The 14,693-nt window shown below is 55.2% G+C and overlaps 14 non-coding genes across 14 annotated transcripts; all 14 read right to left on the minus strand.

The window, feature by feature from the left end:
• Positions 1-202: 202 nt before the first annotated feature.
• On the minus strand, positions 203-275 carry TRNAA-AGC (transfer RNA alanine (anticodon AGC)). Its single transcript has one exon. It is a non-coding gene; the product is annotated as a tRNA-Ala (tRNA).
• Positions 276-1,412: 1,137 nt separating this feature from the next.
• TRNAY-GUA (transfer RNA tyrosine (anticodon GUA)) lies at positions 1,413-1,502 on the minus strand. Its single transcript is given in 2 exon segments — positions 1,413-1,448; positions 1,466-1,502. It is a non-coding gene; the product is annotated as a tRNA-Tyr (tRNA).
• Positions 1,503-2,290: 788 nt separating this feature from the next.
• Positions 2,291-2,363, minus strand: TRNAA-AGC (transfer RNA alanine (anticodon AGC)). The gene has a single exon. It is a non-coding gene; the product is annotated as a tRNA-Ala (tRNA).
• A 1,137-nt stretch (positions 2,364-3,500) lies between these two features.
• On the minus strand, positions 3,501-3,590 carry TRNAY-GUA (transfer RNA tyrosine (anticodon GUA)). The gene is given in 2 exon segments: positions 3,501-3,536; positions 3,554-3,590. It is a non-coding gene; the product is annotated as a tRNA-Tyr (tRNA).
• A 788-nt stretch (positions 3,591-4,378) lies between these two features.
• On the minus strand, positions 4,379-4,451 carry TRNAA-AGC (transfer RNA alanine (anticodon AGC)). Its single transcript has one exon. It is a non-coding gene; the product is annotated as a tRNA-Ala (tRNA).
• A 1,137-nt stretch (positions 4,452-5,588) lies between these two features.
• TRNAY-GUA (transfer RNA tyrosine (anticodon GUA)) lies at positions 5,589-5,678 on the minus strand. Its single transcript is given in 2 exon segments — positions 5,589-5,624; positions 5,642-5,678. It is a non-coding gene; the product is annotated as a tRNA-Tyr (tRNA).
• A 788-nt stretch (positions 5,679-6,466) lies between these two features.
• TRNAA-AGC (transfer RNA alanine (anticodon AGC)) lies at positions 6,467-6,539 on the minus strand. The gene has a single exon. It is a non-coding gene; the product is annotated as a tRNA-Ala (tRNA).
• A 1,131-nt stretch (positions 6,540-7,670) lies between these two features.
• On the minus strand, positions 7,671-7,760 carry TRNAY-GUA (transfer RNA tyrosine (anticodon GUA)). Its single transcript is given in 2 exon segments — positions 7,671-7,706; positions 7,724-7,760. It is a non-coding gene; the product is annotated as a tRNA-Tyr (tRNA).
• Positions 7,761-8,548: 788 nt separating this feature from the next.
• TRNAA-AGC (transfer RNA alanine (anticodon AGC)) lies at positions 8,549-8,621 on the minus strand. Its single transcript has one exon. It is a non-coding gene; the product is annotated as a tRNA-Ala (tRNA).
• A 1,131-nt stretch (positions 8,622-9,752) lies between these two features.
• On the minus strand, positions 9,753-9,842 carry TRNAY-GUA (transfer RNA tyrosine (anticodon GUA)). The gene is given in 2 exon segments: positions 9,753-9,788; positions 9,806-9,842. It is a non-coding gene; the product is annotated as a tRNA-Tyr (tRNA).
• Positions 9,843-10,630: 788 nt separating this feature from the next.
• On the minus strand, positions 10,631-10,703 carry TRNAA-AGC (transfer RNA alanine (anticodon AGC)). The gene has a single exon. It is a non-coding gene; the product is annotated as a tRNA-Ala (tRNA).
• A 1,131-nt stretch (positions 10,704-11,834) lies between these two features.
• TRNAY-GUA (transfer RNA tyrosine (anticodon GUA)) lies at positions 11,835-11,924 on the minus strand. Its single transcript is given in 2 exon segments — positions 11,835-11,870; positions 11,888-11,924. It is a non-coding gene; the product is annotated as a tRNA-Tyr (tRNA).
• Positions 11,925-12,712: 788 nt separating this feature from the next.
• On the minus strand, positions 12,713-12,785 carry TRNAA-AGC (transfer RNA alanine (anticodon AGC)). Its single transcript has one exon. It is a non-coding gene; the product is annotated as a tRNA-Ala (tRNA).
• Positions 12,786-13,916: 1,131 nt separating this feature from the next.
• Positions 13,917-14,006, minus strand: TRNAY-GUA (transfer RNA tyrosine (anticodon GUA)). Its single transcript is given in 2 exon segments — positions 13,917-13,952; positions 13,970-14,006. It is a non-coding gene; the product is annotated as a tRNA-Tyr (tRNA).
• Between the last annotated feature and the right edge of the window lie 687 nt (positions 14,007-14,693).

Below are 14,693 nucleotides of genomic sequence, written 5' to 3' on the forward strand. Positions count from 1 at the left end.
AAAAGAACTCAGACACACACGCTCCTGAAAGAGAAGCTGCCCCTTTGGCTGCCTGAGGACAAAAGGCTTGCCGCAAAGCCCAGAGTGGACCGGAACGCTCCTTTCTGCGCAGACGTCAAGGGTGTATGTGGGTGCAAGCGGGTGGGGATGAAAAAAAGAGAGCGATGGGAGGGAAAGAGCAGCTGCACCAACAGCAGCAGCTTGGAGAATGCGGGTATCGATCCCGCTACCTCTCACATGCTAAGCGAGCGCTCTACCATTTGAGCTAATTCCCCCTCTACCTCCAAGGTGCCCCAACCCCTCCGCCACCTGCTGTCAACTCAGCGCAAACCCCCTCCAGAGAGCTCTTCACCCCGCAAAACAAATTACCTTTACGCTTGCCCAGCACCTTGGAAAGGACCTCCACTCAGCAAGGACACGTGACATAGCAAACAACGCTGCTTCCCTTTCTTGCCTTTAAACAAAATAAACCTGTCCAGAGACCGTCAGAGAAAGTCACACACGCCCGTGCCTTGCACACCCACACATACCTAACGCCTCCCTTCATGACAACAAGAAGAGCAAAAACTGCCAAGTAAAGGGGACGAGTTGCCTCCCTGCCCGCCTATTCCGTGCACAGGCCAAGGACAGCAAAGCTTCAGATAATCTACGGATAGCCCGGCAGCTCCTTGACAGAAATTCCGCCAGATCGCGCTTCTAGCAATTTTCCGCCAGAAGCCTTTTACACACTCTCTGCAATCACGGTTGCCCCAGAAGAAGTCCCAGCTCTACAAATGTGATGGACCAAAGCCCCAAAAGGAAAGAAATGGAACTGCGCCCTCACACTCCTCCATAAAATGACCTATATGACGCAGAGGAACCATGGACAAAGGGAGAGCAAACCATGCAAACGCACACGTTGCTACAACCATGAGCAGAATAGCCCGCCGTCAGCAGCGCACACGATCGGTTGAGCCTGAAGGACAAGGGACTCTCAGCGACTAAAGGGCCTTTTCTTTTCCCCCTATGTTCTCCTCCTCCCTGCCTGCCACCAGAAACTAAGTCCCCCCGGCACCTCTGCCCCACGCAAAAAACACCGAGGACAGCTTGGGGACATAGCTTCGGCCAGTCCATTTTATGACAGAGGCGCCCCGCTACCAGGGTGACAAATGGCACTTCCGAAGCCTGACATCGATAGCTCCATGTCTACGCTGTGAGTGCGGGAGGGCGAAGAAAAAGGAACTCTGCCTAGGAAGGCGTAAACCGTGGCCTAGATCCTTGGAAGCAGGTGTGGTAGAGGAAAGTAGTGGCAAGTGGTGCTTTAAATGCAGCAGATTTCCATCGGCCTGTCTCGCACGAATGGAGTAAAACAGGGCAATGGGCAGAGTGGGAGCGCTAAAGAAGAGCGTGCAACAAAGGAAACAAAAGCCAGTTCCTTCGAGCCGGAGTTGAACCAGCGACCTAAGGATTCCCAGGAGAATTAAACCTACAGTCCTCCGCTCTACCAGCTGAGCTATCGAAGGAAGACAGGAACAAAGAGCCCACAGTGACTCAAGGTGTCAGGCAGAAGTGCCACTGGCACTAACGGCTAATTATAGGCTTGCCCGTGCCCAGCCCTTGAAAGGAAGAAGCCACACACACCTATCCCTTCATCCTCACGGCTGCCCTGGTTGCTGGGTAGCCGCCTAGTCTACCCTCAATTCACCCAACGGGAAGCCCGCACACATATACCGCTCAGAGGCTCCCTAACAGGCACGGCACGAAGACAACGCCGCAAGGGAAGAACGGAACGCCGGGGGCGCGACGCTAGCCCTGCCTGCTAGCCGGGACGTCGCCTCCTCCCGCTGACCCACAAGCACGCGCAGCACACCGCTGGGACCCCAGCCCTGATTCCCACCCAGAATAGGGACGGTGGTGCAAGGGAAAACCCCTCCGACGCCGGAGCGTCCTGCCTGGCTCGAAAGGGGCCTTTGAAAACACAACTTTTTCTCAGCCCATTTCCCTTCCCCTTCGTCAATAATTGACACATTCCCACTCCCACCCTTTCACACCCGACTCGGCCTCCCACGCCTCCCTCAGGAAAAACAAACACAAAGAGACTCCCAAAAGAAAAGAACTCAGACACACACGCTCCTGAAAGAGAAGCTGCCCCTTTGGCTGCCTGAGGACAAAAGGCTTGCCGCAAAGCCCAGAGTGGACCGGAACGCTCCTTTCTGCGCAGACGTCAAGGGTGTATGTGGGTGCAAGCGGGTGGGGATGAAAAAAAGAGAGCGATGGGAGGGAAAGAGCAGCTGCACCAACAGCAGCAGCTTGGAGAATGCGGGTATCGATCCCGCTACCTCTCACATGCTAAGCGAGCGCTCTACCATTTGAGCTAATTCCCCCTCTACCTCCAAGGTGCCCCACCCCCTCCGCCACCTGCTGTCAACTCAGCGCAAACCCCCTCCAGAGAGCTCTTCACCCCGCAAAACAAATTACCTTTACGCTTGCCCAGCACCTTGGAAAGGACCTCCACTCAGCAAGGACACGTGACATAGCAAACAACGCTGCTTCCCTTTCTTGCCTTTAAACAAAATAAACCTGTCCAGAGACCGTCAGAGAAAGTCACACACGCCCGTGCCTTGCACACCCACACATACCTAACGCCTCCCTTCATGACAACAAGAAGAGCAAAAACTGCCAAGTAAAGGGGACGAGTTGCCTCCCTGCCCGCCTATTCCGTGCACAGGCCAAGGACAGCAAAGCTTCAGATAATCTACGGATAGCCCGGCAGCTCCTTGACAGAAATTCCGCCAGATCGCGCTTCTAGCAATTTTCCGCCAGAAGCCTTTTACACACTCTCTGCAATCACGGTTGCCCCAGAAGAAATCCCAGCTCTACAAATGTGATGGACCAAAGCCCCAAAAGGAAAGAAATGGAACCGCGCCCTCACACTCCTCCATAAAATGACCTTTATGACGCAGAGGAACCATGGACAAAGGGAGAGCAAACCATGCAAACGCACACGTTGCTACAACCATGAGCAGAATAGCCCGCCGTCAGCAGCGCACACCATCGGTTGAGCCTGAAGGACAAGGGACTCTCAGCGACTAAAGGGCCTTTTCTTTTCCCCCTATGTTCTCCTCCTCCCTGCCTGCCACCAGAAACTAAGTCCCCCCGGCACCTCTGCCCCACGCAAAAAACACCGAGGACAGCTTGGGGACATAGCTTCGGCCAGTCCATTTTATGACAGAGGCGCCCCGCTACCAGGGTGACAAATGGCACTTCCGAAGCCTGACATCGATAGCTCCATGTCTACGCTGTGAGTGCGGGAGGGCGAAGAAAAAGGAACTCTGCCTAGGAAGGCGTAAACCGTGGCCTAGATCCTTGGAAGCAGGTGTGGTAGAGGAAAGTAGTGGCAAGTGGTGCTTTAAATGCAGCAGATTTCCATCGGCCTGTCTCGCACGAATGGAGTAAAACAGGGCAATGGGCAGAGTGGGAGCGCTAAAGAAGAGCGTGCAACAAAGGAAACAAAAGCCAGTTCCTTCGAGCCGGAGTTGAACCAGCGACCTAAGGATTCCCAGGAGAATTAAACCTACAGTCCTCCGCTCTACCAGCTGAGCTATCGAAGGAAGACAGGAACAAAGAGCCCACAGTGACTCAAGGTGTCAGGCAGAAGTGCCACTGGCACTAACGGCTAATTATAGGCTTGCCCGTGCCCAGCCCTTGAAAGGAAGAAGCCACACACACCTATCCCTTCATCCTCACGGCTGCCCTGGTTGCTGGGTAGCCGCCTAGTCTACCCTCAATTCACCCAACGGGAAGCCCGCACACATATACCGCTCAGAGGCTCCCTAACAGGCACGGCACGAAGACAACGCCGCAAGGGAAGAACGGAACGCCGGGGGCGCGACGCTAGCCCTGCCTGCTAGCCGGGACGTCGCCTCCTCCCGCTGACCCACAAGCACGCGCAGCACACCGCTGGGACCCCAGCCCTGATTCCCACCCAGAATAGGGACGGTGGTGCAAGGGAAAACCCCTCCGACGCCGGAGCGTCCTGCCTGGCTCGAAAGGGGCCTTTGAAAACACAACTTTTTCTCAGCCCATTTCCCTTCCCCTTCGTCAATAATTGACACATTCCCACTCCCACCCTTTCACACCCGACTCGGCCTCCCACGCCTCCCTCAGGAAAAACAAACACAAAGAGACTCCCAAAAGAAAAGAACTCAGACACACACGCTCCTGAAAGAGAAGCTGCCCCTTTGGCTGCCTGAGGACAAAAGGCTTGCCGCAAAGCCCAGAGTGGACCGGAACGCTCCTTTCTGCGCAGACGTCAAGGGTGTATGTGGGTGCAAGCGGGTGGGGATGAAAAAAAGAGAGCGATGGGAGGGAAAGAGCAGCTGCACCAACAGCAGCAGCTTGGAGAATGCGGGTATCGATCCCGCTACCTCTCACATGCTAAGCGAGCGCTCTACCATTTGAGCTAATTCCCCCTCTACCTCCAAGGTGCCCCACCCCCTCCGCCACCTGCTGTCAACTCAGCGCAAACCCCCTCCAGAGAGCTCTTCACCCCGCAAAACAAATTACCTTTACGCTTGCCCAGCACCTTGGAAAGGACCTCCACTCAGCAAGGACACGTGACATAGCAAACAACGCTGCTTCCCTTTCTTGCCTTTAAACAAAATACACCTGTCCAGAGACCGTCAGAGAAAGTCACACACGCCCGTGCCTTGCACACCCACACATACCTAACGCCTCCCTTCATGACAACAAGAAGAGCAAAAACTGCCAAGTAAAGGGGACGAGTTGCCTCCCTGCCCGCCTATTCCGTGCACAGGCCAAGGACAGCAAAGCTTCAGATAATCTACGGATAGCCCGGCAGCTCCTTGACAGAAATTCCGCCAGATCGCGCTTCTAGCAATTCTCCGCCAGAAGCCTTTTACACACTCTCTGCAATCACGGTTGCCCCAGAAGAAATCCCAGCTCTACAAATGTGATGGACCAAAGCCCCAAAAGGAAAGAAATGGAACCGCGCCCTCACACTCCTCCATAAAATGACCTTTATGACGCAGAGGAACCATGGACAAAGGGAGAGCAAACCATGCAAACGCACACGTTGCTACAACCATGAGCAGAATAGCCCGCCGTCAGCAGCGCACACGATCGGTTGAGCCTGAAGGACAAGGGACTCTCAGCGACTAAAGGGCCTTTTCTTTTCCCCCTATGTTCTCCTCCTCCCTGCCTGCCACCAGAAACTAAGTCCCCCCGGCACCTCTGCCCCACGCAAAAAACACCGAGGACAGCTTGGGGACATAGCTTCGGCCAGTCCATTTTATGACAGAGGCGCCCCGCTACCAGGGTGACAAATGGCACTTCCGAAGCCTGACATCGATAGCTCCATGTCTACGCTGTGAGTGCGGGAGGGCGAAGAAAAAGGAACTCTGCCTAGGAAGGCGTAAACCGTGGCCTAGATCCTTGGAAGCAGGTGTGGTAGAGGAAAGTAGTGGCAAGTGGTGCTTTAAATGCAGCAGATTTCCATCGGCCTGTCTCGCACGAATGGAGTAAAACAGGGCAATGGGCAGAGTGGGAGCGCTAAAGAAGAGCGTGCAACAAAGGAAACAAAAGCCAGTTCCTTCGAGCCGGAGTTGAACCAGCGACCTAAGGATTCCCAGGAGAATTAAACCTACAGTCCTCCGCTCTACCAGCTGAGCTATCGAAGGAAGACAGGAACAAAGAGCCCACAGTGACTCAAGGTGTCAGGCAGAAGTGCCACTGGCACTAACGGCTAATTATAGGCTTGCCCGTGCCCAGCCCTTGAAAGGAAGAAGCCACACACACCTATCCCTTCATCCTCACGGCTGCCCTGGTTGCTGGGTAGCCGCCTAGTCTACCCTCAATTCACCCAACGGGAAGCCCGCACACATATACCGCTCAGAGGCTCCCTAACAGGCACGGCACGAAGACAACGCCGCAAGGGAAGAACGGAACGCCGGGGGCGCGACGCTAGCCCTGCCTGCTAGCCGGGACGTCGCCTCCTCCCGCTGACCCACAAGCACGCGCAGCACACCGCTGGGACCCCAGCCCTGATTCCCACCCAGAATAGGGACGGTGGTGCAAGGGAAAACCCCTCCGACGCCGGAGCGTCCTGCCTGGCTCGAAAGGGGCCTTTGAAAACACAACTTTTTCTCAGCCCATTTCCCTTCCCCTTCGTCAATAATTGACACATTCCCACTCCCACCCTTTCACACCCGACTCGGCCTCCCACGCCTCCCTCAGGAAAAACAAACACAAAGAGACTCCCAAAAGAAAAGAACTCAGACACACACGCTCCTGAAAGAGAAGCTGCCCCTTTGGCTGCCTGAGGACAAAAGGCTTGCCGCAAAGCCCAGAGTGGACCGGAACGCTCCTTTCTGCGCAGACGTCAAGGGTGTATGTGGGTGCAAGCGGGTGGGGATGAAAAAAAGAGAGCGATGGGAGGGAAAGAGCAGCTGCACCAACAGCAGCAGCTTGGAGAATGCGGGTATCGATCCCGCTACCTCTCACATGCTAAGCGAGCGCTCTACCATTTGAGCTAATTCCCCCTCTACCTCCAAGGTGCCCCACCCCCTCCGCCACCTGCTGTCAACTCAGCGCAAACCCCCTCCAGAGAGCTCTTCACCCCGCAAAACAAATTACCTTTACGCTTGCCCAGCACCTTGGAAAGGACCTCCACTCAGCAAGGACACGTGACATAGCAAACAACGCTGCTTCCCTTTCTTGCCTTTAAACAAAATACACCTGTCCAGAGACCGTCAGAGAAAGTCACACACGCCCGTGCCTTGCACACCCACACATACCTAACGCCTCCCTTCATGACAACAAGAAGAGCAAAAACTGCCAAGTAAAGGGGACGAGTTGCCTCCCTGCCCGCCTATTCCGTGCACAGGCCAAGGACAGCAAAGCTTCAGATAATCTACGGATAGCCCGGCAGCTCCTTGACAGAAATTCCGCCAGATCGCGCTTCTAGCAATTCTCCGCCAGAAGCCTTTTACACGCTCTCTGCAATCACGGTTGCCCCAGAAGAAATCCCAGCTCTACAAATGTGATGGACCAAAGCCCCAAAAGGAAAGAAATGGAACCGCGCCCTCACACTCCTCCATAAAATGACCTTTATGACGCAGAGGAACCATGGACAAAGGGAGAGCAAACCATGGAAACGCACACGTTGCTACAACCATGATAGCCCGCCGTCAGCAGCGCACACGATCGGTTGAGCCTGAAGGACAAGGGACTCTCAGCGACTAAAGGGCCTTTTCTTTTCCCCCTACGTTCTCCTCCTCCCTGCCTGCCACCAGAAACTAAGTCCCCCCGGCACCTCTGCCCCACGCAAAAAACACCGAGGACAACTTGGGGACATAGCTTCGGCCAGTCCATTTTATGACAGAGGCGCCCCGCTACCAGGGTGACAAATGGCACTTCCGAAGCCTGACATCGATAGCTCCATGTCTACGCTGTGAGTGCGGGAGGGCGAAGAAAAAGGAACTCTGCCTAGGAAGGCGTAAACCGTGGCCTAGATCCTTGGAAGCAGGTGTGGTAGAGGAAAGTAGTGGCAAGTGGTGCTTTAAATGCAGCAGATTTCCATCGGCCTGTCTCGCACGAATGGAGTAAAACAGGGCAATGGGCAGAGTGGGAGCGCTAAAGAAGAGCGTGCAACAAAGGAAACAAAAGCCAGTTCCTTCGAGCCGGAGTTGAACCAGCGACCTAAGGATTCCCAGGAGAATTAAACCTACAGTCCTCCGCTCTACCAGCTGAGCTATCGAAGGAAGACAGGAACAAAGAGCCCACAGTGACTCAAGGTGTCAGGCAGAAGTGCCACTGGCACTAACGGCTAATTATAGGCTTGCCCGTGCCCAGCCCTTGAAAGGAAGAAGCCACACACACCTATCCCTTCATCCTCACGGCTGCCCCGGTTGCTGGGTAGCCGCCTAGTCTACCCTCAATTCACCCAACGGGAAGCCTGCACACATATACCGCTCAAAGGCTCCCTAACAGGCACGGCACGAAGACAACGCCGCAAGGGAAGAACGGAACGCCGGGGGCACGACGCTAGCCCTGCCTGCTAGCCGGGACGCCGCCTCCTCCCGCTGACCCACAAGCACGCGCAGCACACCGCTGGGACCCCAGCCCTGATTCCCACCCAGAATAGGGACGGTGGTGCAAGGGAAAACCCCTCCGACGCCGGAGCGTCCTGCCTGGCTCGAAAGGGGCCTTTGAAAACACAACTTTTTCTCAGCCCATTTCCCTTCCCCTTCGTCAATAATTGACACATTCCCACTCCCACCCTTTCACACCCGACTCGGCCTCCCACGCCTCCCTCAGGAAAAACAAACACAAAGAGACTCCCAAAAGAAAAGAACTCAGACACACACGCTCCTGAAAGAGAAGCTGCCCCTTTGGCTGCCTGAGGACAAAAGGCTTGCCGCAAAGCCCAGAGTGGACCGGAACGCTCCTTTCTGCGCAGACGTCAAGGGTGTATGTGGGTGCAAGCGGGTGGGGATGAAAAAAAGAGAGCGATGGGAGGGAAAGAGCAGCTGCACCAACAGCAGCAGCTTGGAGAATGCGGGTATCGATCCCGCTACCTCTCACATGCTAAGCGAGCGCTCTACCATTTGAGCTAATTCCCCCTCTACCTCCAAGGTGCCCCACCCCCTCCGCCACCTGCTGTCAACTCAGCGCAAACCCCCTCCAGAGAGCTCTTCACCCCGCAAAACAAATTACCTTTACGCTTGCCCAGCACCTTGGAAAGGACCTCCACTCAGCAAGGACACGTGACATAGCAAACAACGCTGCTTCCCTTTCTTGCCTTTAAACAAAATACACCTGTCCAGAGACCGTCAGAGAAAGTCACACACGCCCGTGCCTTGCACACCCACACATACCTAACGCCTCCCTTCATGACAACAAGAAGAGCAAAAACTGCCAAGTAAAGGGGACGAGTTGCCTCCCTGCCCGCCTATTCCGTGCACAGGCCAAGGACAGCAAAGCTTCAGATAATCTACGGATAGCCTGGCAGCTCCTTGACAGAAATTCCGCCAGATCGCGCTTCTAGCAATTCTCCGCCAGAAGCCTTTTACACGCTCTCTGCAATCACGGTTGCCCCAGAAGAAATCCCAGCTCTACAAATGTGATGGACCAAAGCCCCAAAAGGAAAGAAATGGAACCGCGCCCTCACACTCCTCCATAAAATGACCTTTATGACGCAGAGGAACCATGGACAAAGGGAGAGCAAACCATGGAAACGCACACGTTGCTACAACCATGATAGCCCGCCGTCAGCAGCGCACACGATCGGTTGAGCCTGAAGGACAAGGGACTCTCAGCGACTAAAGGGCCTTTTCTTTTCCCCCTACGTTCTCCTCCTCCCTGCCTGCCACCAGAAACTAAGTCCCCCCGGCACCTCTGCCCCACGCAAAAAACACCGAGGACAACTTGGGGACATAGCTTCGGCCAGTCCATTTTATGACAGAGGCGCCCCGCTACCAGGGTGACAAATGGCACTTCCGAAGCCTGACATCGATAGCTCCATGTCTACGCTGTGAGTGCGGGAGGGCGAAGAAAAAGGAACTCTGCCTAGGAAGGCGTAAACCGTGGCCTAGATCCTTGGAAGCAGGTGTGGTAGAGGAAAGTAGTGGCAAGTGGTGCTTTAAATGCAGCAGATTTCCATCGGCCTGTCTCGCACGAATGGAGTAAAACAGGGCAATGGGCAGAGTGGGAGCGCTAAAGAAGAGCGTGCAACAAAGGAAACAAAAGCCAGTTCCTTCGAGCCGGAGTTGAACCAGCGACCTAAGGATTCCCAGGAGAATTAAACCTACAGTCCTCCGCTCTACCAGCTGAGCTATCGAAGGAAGACAGGAACAAAGAGCCCACAGTGACTCAAGGTGTCAGGCAGAAGTGCCACTGGCACTAACGGCTAATTATAGGCTTGCCCGTGCCCAGCCCTTGAAAGGAAGAAGCCACACACACCTATCCCTTCATCCTCACGGCTGCCCCGGTTGCTGGGTAGCCGCCTAGTCTACCCTCAATTCACCCAACGGGAAGCCTGCACACATATACCGCTCAAAGGCTCCCTAACAGGCACGGCACGAAGACAACGCCGCAAGGGAAGAACGGAACGCCGGGGGCACGACGCTAGCCCTGCCTGCTAGCCGGGACGCCGCCTCCTCCCGCTGACCCACAAGCACGCGCAGCACACCGCTGGGACCCCAGCCCTGATTCCCACCCAGAATAGGGACGGTGGTGCAAGGGAAAACCCCTCCGACGCCGGAGCGTCCTGCCTGGCTCGAAAGGGGCCTTTGAAAACACAACTTTTTCTCAGCCCATTTCCCTTCCCCTTCGTCAATAATTGACACATTCCCACTCCCACCCTTTCACACCCGACTCGGCCTCCCACGCCTCCCTCAGGAAAAACAAACACAAAGAGACTCCCAAAAGAAAAGAACTCAGACACACACGCTCCTGAAAGAGAAGCTGCCCCTTTGGCTGCCTGAGGACAAAAGGCTTGCCGCAAAGCCCAGAGTGGACCGGAACGCTCCTTTCTGCGCAGACGTCAAGGGTGTATGTGGGTGCAAGCGGGTGGGGATGAAAAAAAGAGAGCGATGGGAGGGAAAGAGCAGCTGCACCAACAGCAGCAGCTTGGAGAATGCGGGTATCGATCCCGCTACCTCTCACATGCTAAGCGAGCGCTCTACCATTTGAGCTAATTCCCCCTCTACCTCCAAGGTGCCCCAACCCCTCCGCCACCTGCTGTCAACTCAGCGCAAACCCCCTCCAGAGAGCTCTTCACCCCGCAAAACAAATTACCTTTACGCTTGCCCAGCACCTTGGAAAGGACCTCCACTCAGCAAGGACACGTGACATAGCAAACAACGCTGCTTCCCTTTCTTGCCTTTAAACAAAATAAACCTGTCCAGAGACCGTCAGAGAAAGTCACACACGCCCGTGCCTTGCACACCCACACATACCTAACGCCTCCCTTCATGACAACAAGAAGAGCAAAAACTGCCAAGTAAAGGGGACGAGTTGCCTCCCTGCCCGCCTATTCCGTGCACAGGCCAAGGACAGCAAAGCTTCAGATAATCTACGGATAGCCCGGCAGCTCCTTGACAGAAATTCCGCCAGATCGCGCTTCTAGCAATTTTCCGCCAGAAGCCTTTTACACACTCTCTGCAATCACGGTTGCCCCAGAAGAAGTCCCAGCTCTACAAATGTGATGGACCAAAGCCCCAAAAGGAAAGAAATGGAACTGCGCCCTCACACTCCTCCATAAAATGACCTATATGACGCAGAGGAACCATGGACAAAGGGAGAGCAAACCATGCAAACGCACACGTTGCTACAACCATGATAGCCCGCCGTCAGCAGCGCACACGATCGGTTGAGCCTGAAGGACAAGGGACTCTCAGCGACTAAAGGGCCTTTTCTTTTCCCCCTACGTTCTCCTCCTCCCTGCCTGCCACCAGAAACTAAGTCCCCCCGGCACCTCTGCCCCACGCAAAAAACACCGAGGACAGCTTGGGGACATAGCTTCGGCCAGTCCATTTTATGACAGAGGCGCCCCGCTACCAGGGTGACAAATGGCACTTCCGAAGCCTGACATCGATAGCTCCATGTCTACGCTGTGAGTGCGGGAGGGCGAAGAAAAAGGAACTCTGCCTAGGAAGGCGTAAACCGTGGCCTAGATCCTTGGAAGCAGGTGTGGTAGAGGAAAGTAGTGGCAAGTGGTGCTTTAAATGCAGCAGATTTCCATCGGCCTGTCTCGCACGAATGGAGTAAAACAGGGCAATGGGCAGAGTGGGAGCGCTAAAGAAGAGCGTGCAACAAAGGAAACAAAAGCCAGTTCCTTCGAGCCGGAGTTGAACCAGCGACCTAAGGATTCCCAGGAGAATTAAACCTACAGTCCTCCGCTCTACCAGCTGAGCTATCGAAGGAAGACAGGAACAAAGAGCCCACAGTGACTCAAGGTGTCAGGCAGAAGTGCCACTGGCACTAACGGCTAATTATAGGCTTGCCCGTGCCCAGCCCTTGAAAGGAAGAAGCCACACACACCTATCCCTTCATCCTCACGGCTGCCCCGGTTGCTGGGTAGCCGCCTAGTCTACCCTCAATTCACCCAACGGGAAGCCCGCACACATATACCGCTCAAAGGCTCCCTAACAGGCACGGCACGAAGACAACGCCGCAAGGGAAGAACGGAACGCCGGGGGCACGACGCTAGCCCTGCCTGCTAGCCGGGACGCCGCCTCCTCCCGCTGACCCACAAGCACGCGCAGCACACCGCTGGGACCCCAGCCCTGATTCCCACCCAGAATAGGGACGGTGGTGCAAGGGAAAACCCCTCCGACGCCGGAGCGTCCTGCCTGGCTCGAAAGGGGCCTTTGAAAACACAACTTTTTCTCAGCCCATTTCCCTTCCCCTTCGTCAATAATTGACACATTCCCACTCCCACCCTTTCACACCCGACTCGGCCTCCCACGCCTCCCTCAGGAAAAACAAACACAAAGAGACTCCCAAAAGAAAAGAACTCAGACACACACGCTCCTGAAAGAGAAGCTGCCCCTTTGGCTGCCTGAGGACAAAAGGCTTGCCGCAAAGCCCAGAGTGGACCGGAACGCTCCTTTCTGCGCAGACGTCAAGGGTGTATGTGGGTGCAAGCGGGTGGGGATGAAAAAAAGAGAGCGATGGGAGGGAAAGAGCAGCTGCACCAACAGCAGCAGCTTGGAGAATGCGGGTATCGATCCCGCTACCTCTCACATGCTAAGCGAGCGCTCTACCATTTGAGCTAATTCCCCCTCTACCTCCAAGGTGCCCCACCCCCTCCGCCACCTGCTGTCAACTCAGCGCAAACCTCCTCCAGAGAGCTCTTCACCCCGCAAAACAAATTACCTTTACGCTTGCCTAGCACCTTGGAAAGGACCTCCACTCAGCAAGGACACGTGACATAGCAAACAACGCTGCTTCCCTTTCTTGCCTTTAAACAAAATACACCTGTCCAGAGACCGTCAGAGAAAGTCACACACGCCCGTGCCTTGCACACCCACACATACCTAACGCCTCCCTTCATGACAACAAGAAGAGCAAAAACTGCCAAGTAAAGGGGACGAGTTGCCTCCCTGCCCGCCTATTCCGTGCACAGGCCAAGGACAGCAAAGCTTCAGATAATCTACGGATAGCCCGGCAGCTCCTTGACAGAAATTCCGCCAGATCGCGCTTCTAGCAATTCTCCGCCAGAAGCCTTTTACACACTCTCTGCAATCACGGTTGCCCCAGAAGAAATCCCAGCTCTACAAATGTGATGGACCAAAGCCCCAAAAGGAAAGAAATGGAACCGCGCCCTCACACTCCTCCATAAAATGACCTATATGACGCAGAGGAACCATGGACAAAGGGAGAGCAAACCATGGAAACGCACACGTTGCTACAACCATGATAGCCCGCCGTCAGCAGCGCACACGATCGGTTGAGCCTGTAGGACAAGGGACTCTCAGCGACTAAAGGGCCTTTTCTTTTCCCCCTACGTTCTCCTCCTCCCTGCCTGCCACCAGAAACTAAGTCCCCCCGGCACCTCTGCCCCACGCAAAAAACACCGAGGACAGCTTGGGGACATAGCTTCGGCCAGTCCATTTTATGACAGAGGCGCCCCGCTACCAGGGTGACAAATGGCACTTCCGAAGCCTGACATCGATAGCTCCATGTCTACGCTGTGAGTGCGGGAGGGCGAAGAAAAAGGAACTCTGCCTAGGAAGGCGTAAACCGTGGCCTAGATCCTTGGAAGCAGGTGTGGTAGAGGAAAGTAGTGGCAAGTGGTGCTTTAAATGCAGCAGATTTCCATCGGCCTGTCTCGCACGAATGGAGTAAAACAGGGCAATGGGCAGAGTGGGAGCGCTAAAGAAGAGCGTGTAACAAAGGAAACAAAAGCCAGTTCCTTCGAGCCGGAGTTGAACCAGCGACCTAAGGATTCCCAGGAGAATTAAACCTACAGTCCTCCGCTCTACCAGCTGAGCTATCGAAGGAAGACAGGAACAAAGAGCCCACAGTGACTCAAGGTGTCAGGCAGAAGTGCCACTGGCACTAACGGCTAATTATAGGCTTGCCCGTGCCCAGCCCTTGAAAGGAAGAAGCCACACACACCTATCCCTTCATCCTCACGGCTGCCCCGGTTGCTGGGTAGCCGCCTAGTCTACCCTCAATTCACCCAACGGGAAGCCCGCACACATATACCGCTCAAAGGCTCCCTAACAGGCACGGCACGAAGACAACGCCGCAAGGGAAGAACGGAACGCCGGGGGCGCGACGCTAGCCCTGCCTGCTAGCCGGGACGCCGCCTCCTCCCGCTGACCCACAAGCACGCGCAGCACACCGCTGGGACCCCAGCCCTGATTCCCACCCAGAATAGGGACGGTGGTGCAAGGGAAAACCCCTCCGACGCCGGAGCGTCCTGCCTGGCTCGAAAGGGGCCTTTGAAAACACAACTTTTTCTCAGCCCATTTCCCTTCCCCTTCGTCAATAATTGACACATTCCCACTCCCACCCTTTCACACCCGACTCGGCCTCCCACGCCTCCCTCAGGAAAAACAAACACAAAGAGACTCCCAAAAGAAAAGAACTCAGACACACACGCTCCTGAAAGAGAAGCTGCCCCTTTGGCTGCCTGAGGACAAAAGGCTTGCCGCAAAGCCCAGAGTGGACCGGAACGCTCC

This window comes from Lepidochelys kempii, chromosome 2 (genome assembly GCF_965140285.1).
Source record: "Lepidochelys kempii isolate rLepKem1 chromosome 2, rLepKem1.hap1, whole genome shotgun sequence".
Lineage (NCBI taxonomy): Eukaryota > Metazoa > Chordata > Testudines > Cheloniidae > Lepidochelys > Lepidochelys kempii.